At 56.5% G+C, this 13,746-nt stretch overlaps 1 protein-coding gene across 4 annotated transcripts in view; it reads left to right on the forward strand.

The window, feature by feature from the left end:
- The first annotated feature begins 7,255 nt into the window (after positions 1–7,255).
- Positions 7,256–13,746, forward strand: part of GDPD5 (glycerophosphodiester phosphodiesterase domain containing 5) — a 92,430-nt gene continuing 85,939 nt past the window's right edge. The window contains exon 1 of one of the 4 annotated variants that reach the window (XM_047878757.1): positions 7,256–8,077. The gene's annotated coding sequence lies outside the window, so the exon portion shown is untranslated. The remainder of the gene's footprint in view (positions 8,078–13,746) is intronic. The other 3 variants (XM_047878750.1, XM_047878756.1, XM_047878755.1) reach the window with 3 other exon arrangements.

The following is a 13,746-nucleotide window of genomic DNA, read 5'->3' on the forward strand; positions in this document are numbered from 1 at the left end:
GGAGACCAATGGACGTTAATGGAACTGAGTAAGAAAATTTCACTGATGTGATTTCAGATTCTAATAGCAACTGACTGTTGCTGTGTCCGCAATTATTTGAAAAGGCCATTAAAATGCCCCTTCTTTTCTAACTACGTATCAGCATAAGCCTCCATTTTCTTTGTCAGCTTCAAACAAAACAGCATATTGTGCTTGATCGAATGCAGAAACAGATAGGAGAATCCAGCTGTCTTTTGTTAAGCCAGGCATTAAGAAACTTGTAAATCTGTGAAACAGTGCCACTCTTCACCCTTGTTTTTTTCTTTAGGAAAAGATATTTTTCATAAAGATGTTTAAACGTAGGAAGGTTGTTATTTTAAATTAATTACATGAACATTTTTAAGAGTCTGTTTTAATTTATAACACTGTAAAGGCCAGTATAAACCATATAAGCAAAAGTTCTGTGGCGTCCTCAATAATTTTTAGGCGTGAAACAGTGTCTGGAGACCCACAAATTGGAGAGTCAGAGCTGTAGCGTTAGCACTTAGAACCATTGTTCTGCACCAACCCATATCAGACAGCAGGGGGCAGCAGAGGCGGTCAAATAAAGTTCTCCCCTTTGCTTCGCTTTAAAGGTATTAGGCACCTATTGGGTGTGACCCGCGCCCCCGTGCTGCTGAAGACAGGGAAGAAATCCAACAAGGAGTTCATGGTCCCGGGGGGAATGCAATTGACAATGGTGGGTCCAAGATTCCCCCTCTTACGAACATCAGGAAGTGCCGGTAAGCTGATAATGATCGCTGTTATTCCCACTGACCGGTAGCAAGGCTTGGTGGAGGGGAGGGAGTCGCAGGATCGGGGGTCAGGGAGGATCCTGAAGCTGCCCATCCTTTCAAGACTGGAGCCAAGGATCCAGCAGAATGAGAAGCAGGCCAGGTATAAATTCTTATTTACTTGACACAGACGTTCCCCGAAGCCATCCCCAATCCCTCCACCATATGAAAGGAGCCAACACAGATTTATGGCTCTCACCTTGGTCTCCCTTCCACTTTCCACGGCCACGCCTCCCAGCTTCCTGCCTGGAGGCCTGCTCCACTTGGCCCTCTCCTTGGAGGGCAGACGCCTTGGCTCCTGCTTCACTGAGGCCTTCAGGCCTGATCTTCCTCACCTGCCCTGTCCCCACTCCGGTCCCCTCACCACCCGGAAGCCGGAAGTGCTGCCTCTCCTCAGACTCTGGTCGGCACCTTGTCTCTCCAGCCCACTGATTGGCTACCTCCTCTCCTGCACAGGGCTGTAGGCTTTACGTTCCCCTCCAAAAACAAAAACCCAAAGCCTCCAACTCTGCCTCCTCCCCCAGCTGCCACTCAAGCGTGCACCCTTTGCCATCGACCTGGGAAAGGCTACCCACAAAGTCTCCACATGCACGCACCCCTGTTCCTGCCTCCACCTCTCCCGAGAACCACCCTCAGAACCCAGATGCTGACCCCAAGCATTCAGTCCCAATGCTCCTGGCCCACCCCCTCTCCCCCTTTATCTCTTTCCTGCTGCATCCCTGTGAACCGCACGCTCCCTCCCTGGGAATGGTCCCCTCTCACCCTAAAGACTGTCCCAGGCCCAAACATCTCAGATTCTCTATCTCCCTTACCCCACATAGACACCATCAGTAGCTTGTCTCTTTCCCCCTAAATGTCCTTGACCCTCCCGCACCCACCCCTGGAGCCCAGGTTCAGAACCTCACCTTTCCTTGTCCTCTGGATTCTCAAAACAGGCCCGAGCTGCCCTCTCTGCCTCAGTCTTCTCCAAAGACTGACCAGAACAAGCCCTGAAAAGCAGATCTGACATCGCCTCCTGCTTAAACTCTCCCCAGACTCCCCTCTGCTGGCAGCACAGAAACCAAACTCTGTGACAAAGACCTGAGGGACAGGGCCTCCTGCCTACCTCTTCAGGCACAGGCTTTCTCGACCTTCCCGCCTTGGTACCGTGGAACCGAGTAGATCTCCCCCGCCACACCATGCTGCCTCAGGCCTGGCTGACCAAGCGCTTTAGCCCTCACCACCTTTGAGGGGCCATTTTCGTCTCCATTTTACTCACCAGGAAACTGAGGCAGAGAGAAGGGAGGTGACTAGGCCAGGATGCGCCTCTGGCTCCCCAGCCCAAACATCACGCCCCAAGTGTCCCACATCCTACTTTGTCTCCAGGTCAGGTAAGTGACTTTGCTGCCTTTCCAACACCCCCATCCACTCCCCACTCAACACACACTCTTACCCCGTCCCACCATCCTTCAGGGTTGGCCAGGGTTCAGATGCTCTTCCTGCCCAGATGCCCAGACGCCCTCGGGGCCCCTCCCTGACCTCCTCTGGCAACAAATCGGGCCATACACTTGCCTTGGGTATGCTGGGGCGGGGGGGGGGGGGGGGATGTGGCCCCAGCCCCTGCAGTCCCACTATGTATTGACTGATGCCACTAGAGGCTCCGAGGGCTGGGGAGGGGGAGGGGGGGCCTGCAGTTCCTGGGTGGGAGGAGGGAGGCTGGATCCCTTCCTCCTTGTTAAAGTTCTGGTGCCTCCAGGTATAAGTCCAAACTCAAAGCCTTGCCTAATATGGCCTCTGCCTGCCCCTCCAGCTCCACCTTATTTATCACTCACAGTGGGCTTACCATGTGCCAACATCACCCTAAACTCTTACAAAATGGACTTCGTTTAATCCTTATAAATAATACCCCGTGAGATAGGTACTGGTATTATCCACACTTTATAGAGGAGACAGGCACAGGGCCATGACAGAGCTCGTAAAGGCAGAGCCAGTATGCGAACCCAGGCCGTGTGGGTTCAGGGTCTGTGCTCTAGCCGGGCCATTGTGTGTCCTCAAGCTCTCCCTCCCCTCGTCATTGCCCTTCCCTCAAACACACCACAGTTCTCACCTGTCACCTGCCTGTTCCCACTTCTGGGCCTTTGTACTCTGGGTTCTGTCTGCCTAGACTTCTCTCCTTATCTGGCAACTTCTACTTAGCCTTAGATAGCCAACTCAAATGTCACCTTTCTGCGAAACTGCCCTTGACCCCGCCCTACCCCCCCCCCCCCTTGCCAAAGCAGGCACCCTCCTCTGTGTTCACAGAGCACTCTGTACATATAGCCGCTGCACACAGCCCTGGGACTGGAGCGCCTTGATGTCAAGGGCTGTCTCCTCCCCAGTTGTCCCATCCCTGGATGCCCAATGTGTAGTCTAGGACTTCATCCGGCTCAGGAATTATTGGTAAATGTGGGATGGGCTAGGGGTACAGACAAGACTCCATCCCTTGCCCTCTAAAAACTGACCCACAAGTAGCCCAAGAGCCAAGGGGATCAGTGTCCCCAGAAGGGCACAAAAAGCTTGCATTGTCAGCTGCTTCGATGGACAATGCTGTGCTTCCCACCGGGAGGGTCGGGCAGGCTTCTCAGAGGGTCCTTGAAGCCCCGGGGGAGGGGGGGGGGTGCGTGCGGGCAGCAAGAGTTGGGGACGGATTCCAGGCTGGAGAGGCAGACAGGTAGGAAAGCAGCACGTACTGTGAGTTCAGTTGAGCCCATCAGCCCCACCAGGAGGAGGTTAGTGCAGAAGCTGCCTCGTTCTCCGTGCTGTCCCCTGCCGGCACCTAGCACAGTGCCTGCACATCATGGGTGCACCCTAATGATTTGTTGGAGGCAGATCTCGCAGGGCGTGCAGACTTATACAATTTGGAGTTCCTGTTTAAGGAAAAGAATGCAGGGGCACCTAGGTGGCTCAGTCGGTTAAGCGTCCGACTTCGGCTCAGGTCGTGATCTCACTGGTCATGGGTTCGAGCCCTGCGTCGGGCCCTGTGCTGTCATCCCAGAGCCTGGATCCTGCTTTGGATTCTGTGTCTCCCTCTCTCTGGCCCTCCCCCCTCTCAAAAATAAACATAAAAAAGAAAAAGAAAAAGAATGCAAAATTCCTACTGTACATGGAGGCATAAAAGTGAATATCTGCCACAAGAATAAAAAGGAACCGTGTGACAGAGCTGAAGCTGCAACAGGCCCACTGTTAATCCTCCTCTGGTCATATAAGGAAGATATAAGGAGGATGCCAGGCTCTGGGAGGGTGGGCACGAGACCGACAAGGTCAGCCTTCTCTGTCAGCCCCAGAGGCCCAGGTTCAGAGCCTTCCCCTGAGTCCTCGGTCACCCTCCCAGACAAACTGCCATGACCATGAATCTGTCACGCTTTCTGGGCCTCTCTGGTGGCAAAAAGGCCGGGTTCTCCCAGGTCAGGAGACTTCCTCCCCGCCCCCCACCGCCCCCCCTTCCAGCCCCGGGGAGGGTAGCCAGAGGGCGAATGTGGGTGTCTGAGAACTATTTGCTGGTCACCTCCTGGTGACCTTGGGCCCTCTTCCCCCAGGCCTCAGAGGTGATGGGGGTCTGTTCTGAAAGCCTCCTTTTCATTCTGGCATTCTGCTCATCTGAACCGCCTAGGAGGCTCTCTCGGCAGGGGCGGCCAGAGAACTGCTCTCTGAGAGCCTCATTCATTGCTCTATGTTGAGGTCTTACAAGGCCCGGCTCTACGCTCCGTGGGGTGCTGGTGGGTGGGGGCGCACTGCCACAGACATGCTCCCACAGCCCAGTGGGGCCAACTAGACAGCAAATACATAATTACAGAGCCTTCAAGCCAAGAGATCTCGTACCGAAGGCAGACTTCCTGGGAGAGTCCAGGAAGGCTTCTCAGTGAGGAGACACTTGACTTGCGAGATGGAACATTCATTCAACGGTTACTCATTGAGCACCTGCTATGTGCTGGGCTCTGAAGATATAGCAGTAAAGAGGGCAGATGGGCATTTGCCCCAGAGTTTCTTCTCTTCAGTTCAGCAGGGAAGTAGAAGTCACTCGGGAGAGAAAGGGAACACGGTACCCCAGGCAAGGACAATTGTGAGAGCAACCACAGGGAAGGGACAGACTGTATCCTGCTCATGGATAGAGCTGAGAGAAGTCTGGTACAAGGGGAGAGGAAAGTGATTGGAAGAGGAGGGTGGTGAGGCTGGGAGAGAGCAGTAATGGAGGCCTTGAAACACCGGACTAGATATTTAGGACCTGATCGTTCTGGCAACGGGGAGCCATATGAAGGTTCCGGGCAGTGGGAGAAGTCGAAGTTTTCTTAGCAAAAGAGCCCCCTCCCAGCCCTCCTGCCACATCCACCAATGCAAGCTTCCTGGAGACAACCTCCAAACTCCCAACCCCTGGGCTTGGCTAAGAGAGGGTGCTCCCCTGGACTTCAGCCTCGAGCTCACCCTCTTCCTTGTTCTTCCAACCAGACCCTAAGGCTGCTGCACTCTCAAGAGGGGATGGGCCAGAGCCTCAGGGTCCAGACCTCATTGAAGACTCCAACCTTCACTGTGCAGGCCCATGGCATTTGCCTCCTGTGGCTTTTAACTGTTTTCGTGCTACCTGGTTTCCCTACAAAGCTCCCTTTCCCCTATCAATACCTGGCTTAAAAACTTCCAGGCCACCCTTCTGACAACCAGTGAATCCAGGCTGGGGCCTCGGAATAGCCCTGCTGGGTTCAGGGTCATGAGCAAGACCCCAACAGAGTTCTTGGTCCTCAGAATAAAGTCTGAACTCCCTCCTGTCTGGCTCTGCATGCTCTTCTCTTCCCATCAGTTCTGCTGTTCCTTCCCTGGGAGCTGTCCAACCACTCTGAACTTGTCTTCGACAAAGGAATGTCCTCCCTAACCTCCACGGTTTTGCCCAGGCCGGCCTCTCTGCCCAGAGCACTGTCCATTCCCTGAGGTTCCCTCCTAATCTAGCTACCCCCTACTTCTGGCCTGAGCCTGCCTTTTACTCCCTCAGGGAAGCCTAGCCTAACCCTCCAGAATACACCAGGGGTCCCCAGGAGTGTTCTTTCAGACTCCATGCCTTTACATATGCGGTTTCCTCTGCCAGGAATACCCTTCCTTCCATTTTTTGAAGTCTGGTGCCTGCCAGTCCCCGCCAAGTAGCAGCATCTTTATTTCCCTTTTACAGATGAGGAACCAGAGGCTCAGAAAGGTCAAGTAACCTGGTCACAGCCACACAGCTATGCCCTAGAAAGCGATAGTGATGAGTGGATAGAATCCTGTGCCAGCTATATGATCTTGAGAATATCACTTGGCCTCTCTGTGCTTTGGTGTCATCAGGGAAATGGGGCACCTATTGTGTGAGGCTTACTGAAAAGCCTTACTGTGCAGCCGCCATTCCTTTGCTCCGCAGGCCAATTAGTGACTTTTACATGACCCAGCAGCACATCAACCCTCATTCATTCATACATCAAAACCCTCTAACGTCTGCCCTGTGCCCTGCCCTGTGCAGTTGGCAGGGGACTCTTGGAAATAATCAGATAATCAGACACAGCTCCCCCGACCCAAGGCGCTGGGGGAGGGGAGGGCAGGGAGCCGAGGGCAGATGCTGCCTTACTCGAGGGGAGGGAGAGAGAGAAAGAGACAGAGAGATTGAGAGAGAGAGGGAGTGCGCGTGTGTGATCCTCACACACTGCTCTTGATTTAGTGTATCTATAACTGGCAAGGACGCTCCTCCTCGAAGATGGGCGCTGGGAAGGGGGAAATGTTGAAGGAAGGAAGGAAAGAAGGAAGGGAGGGGGGGAGGATGGAAGGGAGGAAGGAAGGAAGGAAGATAGGTAGGTAGGTAGATACGATCTTTATTTTCAAAAACATTTTTCACCGCTTCGTGAAATCTGAATGTTTCACGGCTTCCAACGCTCACCTCCGCGCGCTGAGCCCTTGAACTGGGGAAGGGGGAAGAGTACTGTGGAGGCGGTGTCCCACCACTCCGGAGAGCTCCCCTATCCCTGGGGACTCCGCTATCCCCGAATACCTTACCTCACCTCCACCCTGCTTCTTTTCCTGCCTCCTGACCCCCCACTCCCCAACACACGGCAGCCTCCGCGCCCCCATCCCACACACAGCAGTCATCACCTCTCCCTCCATCTGGGTCCCCAGGCGACTCTGTACCCCGTTCCACTCTTTAAAACCCCCCACCCCTCCATTGTCCTCTCCCCAGCCGCAAAGTCTCCACTGTCTGCCCCGCCCTCTTCGGGGTAGAGTACACGTTCCGCAGAGCTCCGCTCTTTTCCCATCTTCCCATTGGCTCCCGCTGTCCGACTGAGCGGGGCCGGAGGAGGGTCTCTGGGGCGCGCCCCGCCCCTTGCCAAAGGCCCGGCGGGGGGCGGGGCCTCGCTTGACCCCGCCCCGCTCGGACGGAGCCGCGCCAGCTGGCGCTCTGGCGCTGGGCGGCGCTGCCTCGGCTGGGCTCGGCTCCGGCTCCGGCTGCAGCTCTTGTGGGGGTGGGCGGCGGGGATGACAGCAGCGGGGGTGGCTGCGGCTGCCGCGCAGGGCTGAGCGAGCCGCGAGCGAGCCGGGGGAAGAGGAGGAAGTGGAGCCGCGGCCCCGAGCTCCGGAGTCAGCCGACGCGCCGAGGTCCGCCCCATTTTGCAGAGCGAGCCGAGTCCGGACCTGGGAAGACTTCTCCGCCGGGCTTCGGCCGCCGCGGCTCTGCGCGTCCTCGCCTGCGCCCTGCCCCGCCTGCCCCCGCCCGGGGTTCTGTGCCGGGACGCTCCCAGCCCCGCGATCCGGGGCGTCGCGGCTGGGACGCCCTGAGCTCCCGACCCGATCCAGTGCCCTGGGGCGGGAAGCTCCTGGCCCACCGTACTGGTCTATGGTTGCGGGCTTGTACCCTGCCCTTCTGTAGTGTGTGTTGGAGCCCCCGGACCCGGGTTAAGGCGGGTGCCCACAGCCTCCCGACCGAGTGCAACGGAGCCCAGAAGCCCCCAGACTCTGGCTCCCGAGACCCAAACCTTCAGCTGCCTTCCGCCCGGTGCTTCGGACTTGGGACCGTGCGAACGCCCAGGAAACCCCGGCCCGGGTCCAAGCACCCCGTGAGGGGTCCCAAGCCTGCTGGGCAGTTGGACTGAGCCGGACCGAGCTGGTGCTGCGAGCCGAAGCTGTCACCTTTCTGCCGCCCCAGGCGAGGGCTCAGCGTTTGCCCCGAAGAAGGGATCACAGGCCACCCCACCACCACCACCCCTGCCCGGCGGCCGGCGAGAGCCGAGAGCCGAGAGCTGCAGGTGAGAGAGCCCCGGATGCCAGGCAAGGGCGGCCTTCGACCCCTACCGGGCAGCGCGGGGCCAGCTGCGGGCGTGTACCGGGCACTAGCTGGGGCTGGAGCTAGGAGAGGGCGCCTGGAAGGGAGAAAACGGGCACTTATTGAGCGCCCATTGTGTGCGGGTCCGCGCCCCACCCTTGCGCAAATGGTCCCTCATTTAAGGCTCACTACTATTCCACGAGATAAAAGGTGTTGTGCATTGTTATGGGCTCTTACAGATGGGGACGCAGAGGCTCAGCGGGGTTGAGTGACCCTGATGTTTTCACTCTGGGGGATGAGACTGGGGTGGAGGGTTAGGGTGGAGAGGGAAAGAAGTGGAGAATGAAGAAAGGAAGTGGATAGCCGCCAGGCAGGAGGTGGCGGGGAGGGGTCAAAGCAGGGCCACTGGGGCATCCAAGAGCTGATCCTGAGGCTGGGGAGGTGGCTTCCCCTGGCCGCCTTCCCTCCCACTCCACGGCCAGGTCACGTCCCAGGAAAGGTGACCCAGAGTTGAGGGTAGAGATGGGAAGCTTCCCAGTTCCACAGCTTCCCTCCCTGTGGACTCCAGACCAGGGAGCAGTGGCCCCTGGCCCCTGTGTGCCAGGCTCTGGGGTCTCTAAGACACCATGGCATCCTGAGATGCTGCTTGCTTGTTGGGAAAACTCACTCTAGAGGTCCCCAAGTCAGAGCCCATCAGAGCTGGAAGAGGTGAGGGCTCTCAGCACTCACCAGCTCCCCTCTTTCACATTAGTAATGGGACACAGGAGGCTGGGGGCCTTGGGGGGGGGGGTGCCAGTTGTCCTAGGGGCTAAAGTAAGTAAGTGCTTGAGGCAGCAGTACACTTGAGAAAATCTTCCCAGAGATCTTTCAAGGTATCTGCTCCCAGTTAGCATCTTCTGGGTGGGTGGCTGGGGTTTTCTCACCCCTGATGGGAGGTCAGGGTGACCACTTATGAGGCTGCTTTGAGAGTCTGTGTGGTGGTTGCTGGGGCCCAAGACGAGCCAGCAGTCCCATAGCCTTTGGCCCAGACTAAAGGTCTGACCCCAGCTTCTCCTGGGCAAGGGAACCTGCCAGACACCTCTGGCCCAGAAGGGGAGGGGAGGGGAGGGGCTTGCTTAGGGTCTCTAGGCTGGGGCTGCCAGGGCTAGGGGCACAGTCCCAGGTGTCTGGATTCCCAGGCAGGGGCTCCTTCTGTTGCCCCCTGGGGCCATGCAGAAAGAGGGGTGTTGTGAAAGATAGCTTGGCGTGAGCTCTGTAGGTTCTTGTTCTGAGTGGGGAGGGGGAGGGGACGTGGCCTTGGTCTGAGCCCTGTGGCCTTGGCTGGGAGTAGTTAACCCCTGCTGTGCCCAGCTTCCTGGTGTCTGGGGAAACCCCCTTGGAAAGCCCCTGGGAGGTGGAGGAGGGTGGAGAGGTCAGATGAAGGCCAGAAGCTCAGTCCCTGGGGGTGGAGGGGTTGGGGGGCACCGAAAGAGAGGGTCACAGAGGGGCTTGGCATCCCCCCCCCCCCAACTCCCATCCATGGGGATTCAAATTCTCATTATAATCCCTACATCTAAACAAAGCTCCCCTTTGATGAGATAATTTCACACCTGTGATCTCATTTCATGGTGTGGTGGAAAGAACCTGGAACCTGGAGTGTGAGGCAGGGTGGGGGTTGGGGGGCCACCTGGGACCTCTCAGATGCATGCATGTCTCCAAGCCTCACCTGTAAAATGGGGTCAAGGCAGGCTGTGTGTTACCTGCTCAGATAATGGGGCCATCACATCTGGCAAACTGTCAAGTGCTAAAGAGATTTTTGTTTGCCGGGACTGGGCTTGTTACTAATGGCTGCCATGTGGGGGAAACGGAGGCCCAGAGAGATGAAGCCACATACTTGCCCAGGGCCTTGGAGTTTAATTCAGGAACTGAGCGTCAATTCATACCAGGTGCTCTGGAAGTTACCCAGATGGAAAAGGCAGTGGGACGACTAGCTCCCAGTTGGGTGGGCTAAACAGCGCAGGCAGACAGCGCTAAGTCAGACCAGGTGGGCTGAATCTGCTCTGCTTCCCGCTGGGCACTTTACTCTGGGCCACATGCACTTTACTCAAGAGCACTGGCTTCCCTGTAAATTGGAATTTCGCTTTTACAAGGTTGTTGTGAGAATTAAATAAGATGCAAATATATAGTGCTTGGCCAGATATCTATTTCCTTCTCTATAAAGAAAGGAAGCTTGAATTTTGACCAGGAAAATTCTCAGATCTGCCTTAGATTAGAAGGTAGGCTACTGTTGCAGGCTCACAGACTAGGGTTTGCTCAGCTGGGACTCCTGTATGGGTCATGCTCCCCTGGCTGCTTCCCTGTTCCACAGCCCTCCGGAATCTGCTTCGAGACCCTGGCTAGGGGCTCCGGATTCTGACCTCCCACCCCCACCCCAGGGCTGTTGGCTTCTGGGGTTGGGAGGAGCTGGTGTTCTTTCCCTCTGGCCCCTTGTCTGGCCTTCCTAGGCACAAAGGTGCAGTGAATAATTTATGGCTCCCCTCATGAAATGGGAGGCAGGCTCAGGGAAATTGCTCTGTGCTCAGCTGAACTTCTGAATCCTACCAGAGCAGGTGGGTGGTTCCTATCAGTGCTATTAGACATCTTGGATACGGAGGGAGGGGACAGCGCGGGAAGAAAGTGACCTATCATCAACCATGGCTCTTTTCCTGTCGGGGGTGGGAGCAAGATAGACGTGCAGGAAACAATGAAAAGCAAGCTAGGTGTGCTAGGATCCAGTCGTGGGCCTCTGATTCCAAATGAGTGCTAGGGGCTGGCAGGGAGAGGCTTTGAGGCTGGAGTAACCCAGAAGGCTTCAGAAGGCTCTGTGGGCTGGGACAAGAGGCAGTTTGCTATAGTGAGTAGGGGTCTTGACATCAGTTCAAAATTGAATCCTGGCTGTGCCACGTACTGTGAGACAGCGAGTGAGACACCATCCTGCCAGGCTTCTGTTTCGTCCTCTGTAAAATCAGAGACCAGAGACGTTATGGGTGACTGTGAGGTGATATATGTAAAGCACATGGTACGATGGGTACTTGGTAGAAGGGTGCTTCCTTGTGAACTTGAAGCATGGGGTGGGCTAGTAGCAGGGCGGATGGGATGGTGTAGAAGGCAGAGAGGTGGGGAGAACTCTGGAGTAGTAATACGGGGGTTTGTGGGGTCAGTGAGGCATGTGGGGAAAAAGGGATGGGTGGCCAGATGGTAGAAGGCCTTGAATGCCCGGCAAACTTCACACTTCAGAAAGCATATGGAGTCCTCACTGAGAACCCTCTGTGGCTCTTTCTTGACTGTAAAAGGAAGACCAGGCCCCTTTGTTGTGCATTCAAGGCCTTGCCCACCGCAGCCACTGCACAGACCTCTGGCTTGTTGTTTCTCACAGTCTCCCGAACCTGTCACGTGCTGCCCTCTGCTTATGGGGTTCCTCTCAGCATCCCTACCATCCCTGCTTCTCTGCTCACCTCCCCATTTGTGTAGGCCTAACTCAGGCCATAAATTCCCCCCAGAAACATTCCTGGATTACCTAACCCTCCGGTCACATCTCCTCTGAATTTGTAACACTTCACAGTAATAGTAATAAATAATACCTACCGCTGCATCCCATTCTACAGTCGGTGAAACGTGCCTGCATACGCATTTAATAACGCTATGCTGGTGATATGAACAGTGGCTAATGCCCTTGAGTACTTCTGAACCGCTGTGCCAAGTACTTTGTAGGTACTCTCATTCACAACTCTGGGAAGTAGCTCCTGTTATCACCCAGAAACTGGGGCTCAGAGAGGTACGTCGTCGTCTTGTTCAAGGTCGCACAGCTAGACAGTGGGGAGTGAGGAATCAAGCTCCTATCAGTGGCTGAACAGGCCGCCTGTCTCCTCCACTCTACCTGAGTACCTCGAGAGCATACTTTGCATCTAAAAAGCCCGGAAAGAAACTTTCTTCTCAAAGCTGAGGAAGGGCCAGGTATCCAGACCCTGGCTATGCGACTTGAGGTGAATCAGCCCCCCTCGGTGGTCCTGTTTTGCCATGTCTGTGGTGAGTGGGGTGGTGTCCGAGCCCCCGGAGCCGCAGCCTTCTGCAGTGTCCTCTGTGACTCTAGAAGGTGGAGGAGGAGACCACAGTAATCAGGGCCAGAGGATGTGGTATGACGGGCAGCTGTGATTTTTGGCCTGGCCACCGTCTGGGCCAGCAGGCTCTGTTTGCTCCACTGAAGGGGGTGGCGGCCTGAGCTGCTGGCAGCATGGTCATTAGCTGGGCAGAGAAGACCCTGTGATTGGGAGCCGACCGGGCCAGGCCAGGTTGGCAGGGCTGGGGCCCGGCTGGCCCAGCCACAGCGGGGTCATTGGCAGGGCACCTCCTTCTCTCCTTCCTTCGCAGCCTCCCAGGTGGTGGCAAGTCCTCACTGGGCACCAGAACTCTGTAGGCCGAGGCCGGCCCTTCTTCCTGTTGTGGTGGTCATGGGGGTAGAGCAGCGAGGATTCTAGCCACGCCTGAAGATGCCTCCTCCTAGAAGCTTCCACGACTCCTCCCAAGCAGGCAGAATCTAAGCCTCCTTCTGGGCAGATCCGCACGCTCACTCGCTGACTGTGGTCTGTGGAGAGGGGTTGTGTGGGCCCGCTTCCCTCGCCAGCCTGTCAGAACTAGATTCTCGGCCACCCCGGTCCTCCCCTCCTGACCGAGTGCCTGGCACAAAGCAGCATTCCCCTGGTTGGCAGTTCAAGCTGCCCCTTGGGCAAGCCGCTCAACCTTTGTACCTCTGCGTCCTTCCCTGTAACGTGGGGCTGATAATAATAGCGTTGTGGGGGTTCAGTGAGATGAGAGGGGTGAGGTGCCTGGCCAGACCTGGCACACAGGCAGGTACTCTGTCGACCTGAGACCACTTGCCTGTCCCCTCGGCAGCCCCGTGAGGGAGTGGCTCGGGAAGAAGCTGATTAAAGGGTCCAGCCAGTGGTGCCAGGCGGGAGGGTGTGCCAGGTGGCAGGGAGACTTGCCGGAGGAGGACACTTTGCTGCCTGAGGAGGACTCTGTCAGAGAGCTGAGATTCCCACGCCTTCCCAGGGAGCAGGCAGCTGTCAGACACGGAAGGCTCGGAGCTAAGTTCCGGGCACAGGGCAGCACCAGGGTGTCTGGGGACCTGATTCTTCTCAGGCTTCAGCAGCAGGAATGGCCCGATTGGGAGGGGCCGTCTGAGTTCAGGTAGGAGATGCCCGGCAGAGAGTGAGTCCTTCTTAAAGGGAAGCAGTGTTCATTTGGTCTCTCTGTCTGGTTGTCCATGTGTATATTTCTCTCTCAATCTCATACAGACACATGCAAAATGTAGTTTGAGGGGCGCCTGGTGGCTCAGTTGGTTGAGCGCCCAACTGTTCATTTTGGCTCAGGTCATGATCTCATGGTTCGTGAGGTCGCGTCCCAAGTTGGGCTCTGCACTGACAGCGTGGAGCCTGCTCAGGATTCTCTCTCTCTCTCTCTCTCTCTCTCTCTCTCTCTCTCTCCCCCTCCCTCCCTCCCTCCCCTCCCCCCTCCCTCCCTCTCCGTCTCTCCCCCTCCCTCTCTCCATTTCTCTCCCTCCCCCCTCTCTCTGCCTCCCTCTCTCCCTCTGTCTCCCTCTCTCCCTCTGTCTCCCTCCCTCTCTCTCTCCCTCCC

This window comes from Prionailurus viverrinus, chromosome D1, assembly GCF_022837055.1.
Source record: "Prionailurus viverrinus isolate Anna chromosome D1, UM_Priviv_1.0, whole genome shotgun sequence".
NCBI classification, from domain to species: domain Eukaryota; kingdom Metazoa; phylum Chordata; class Mammalia; order Carnivora; family Felidae; genus Prionailurus; species Prionailurus viverrinus.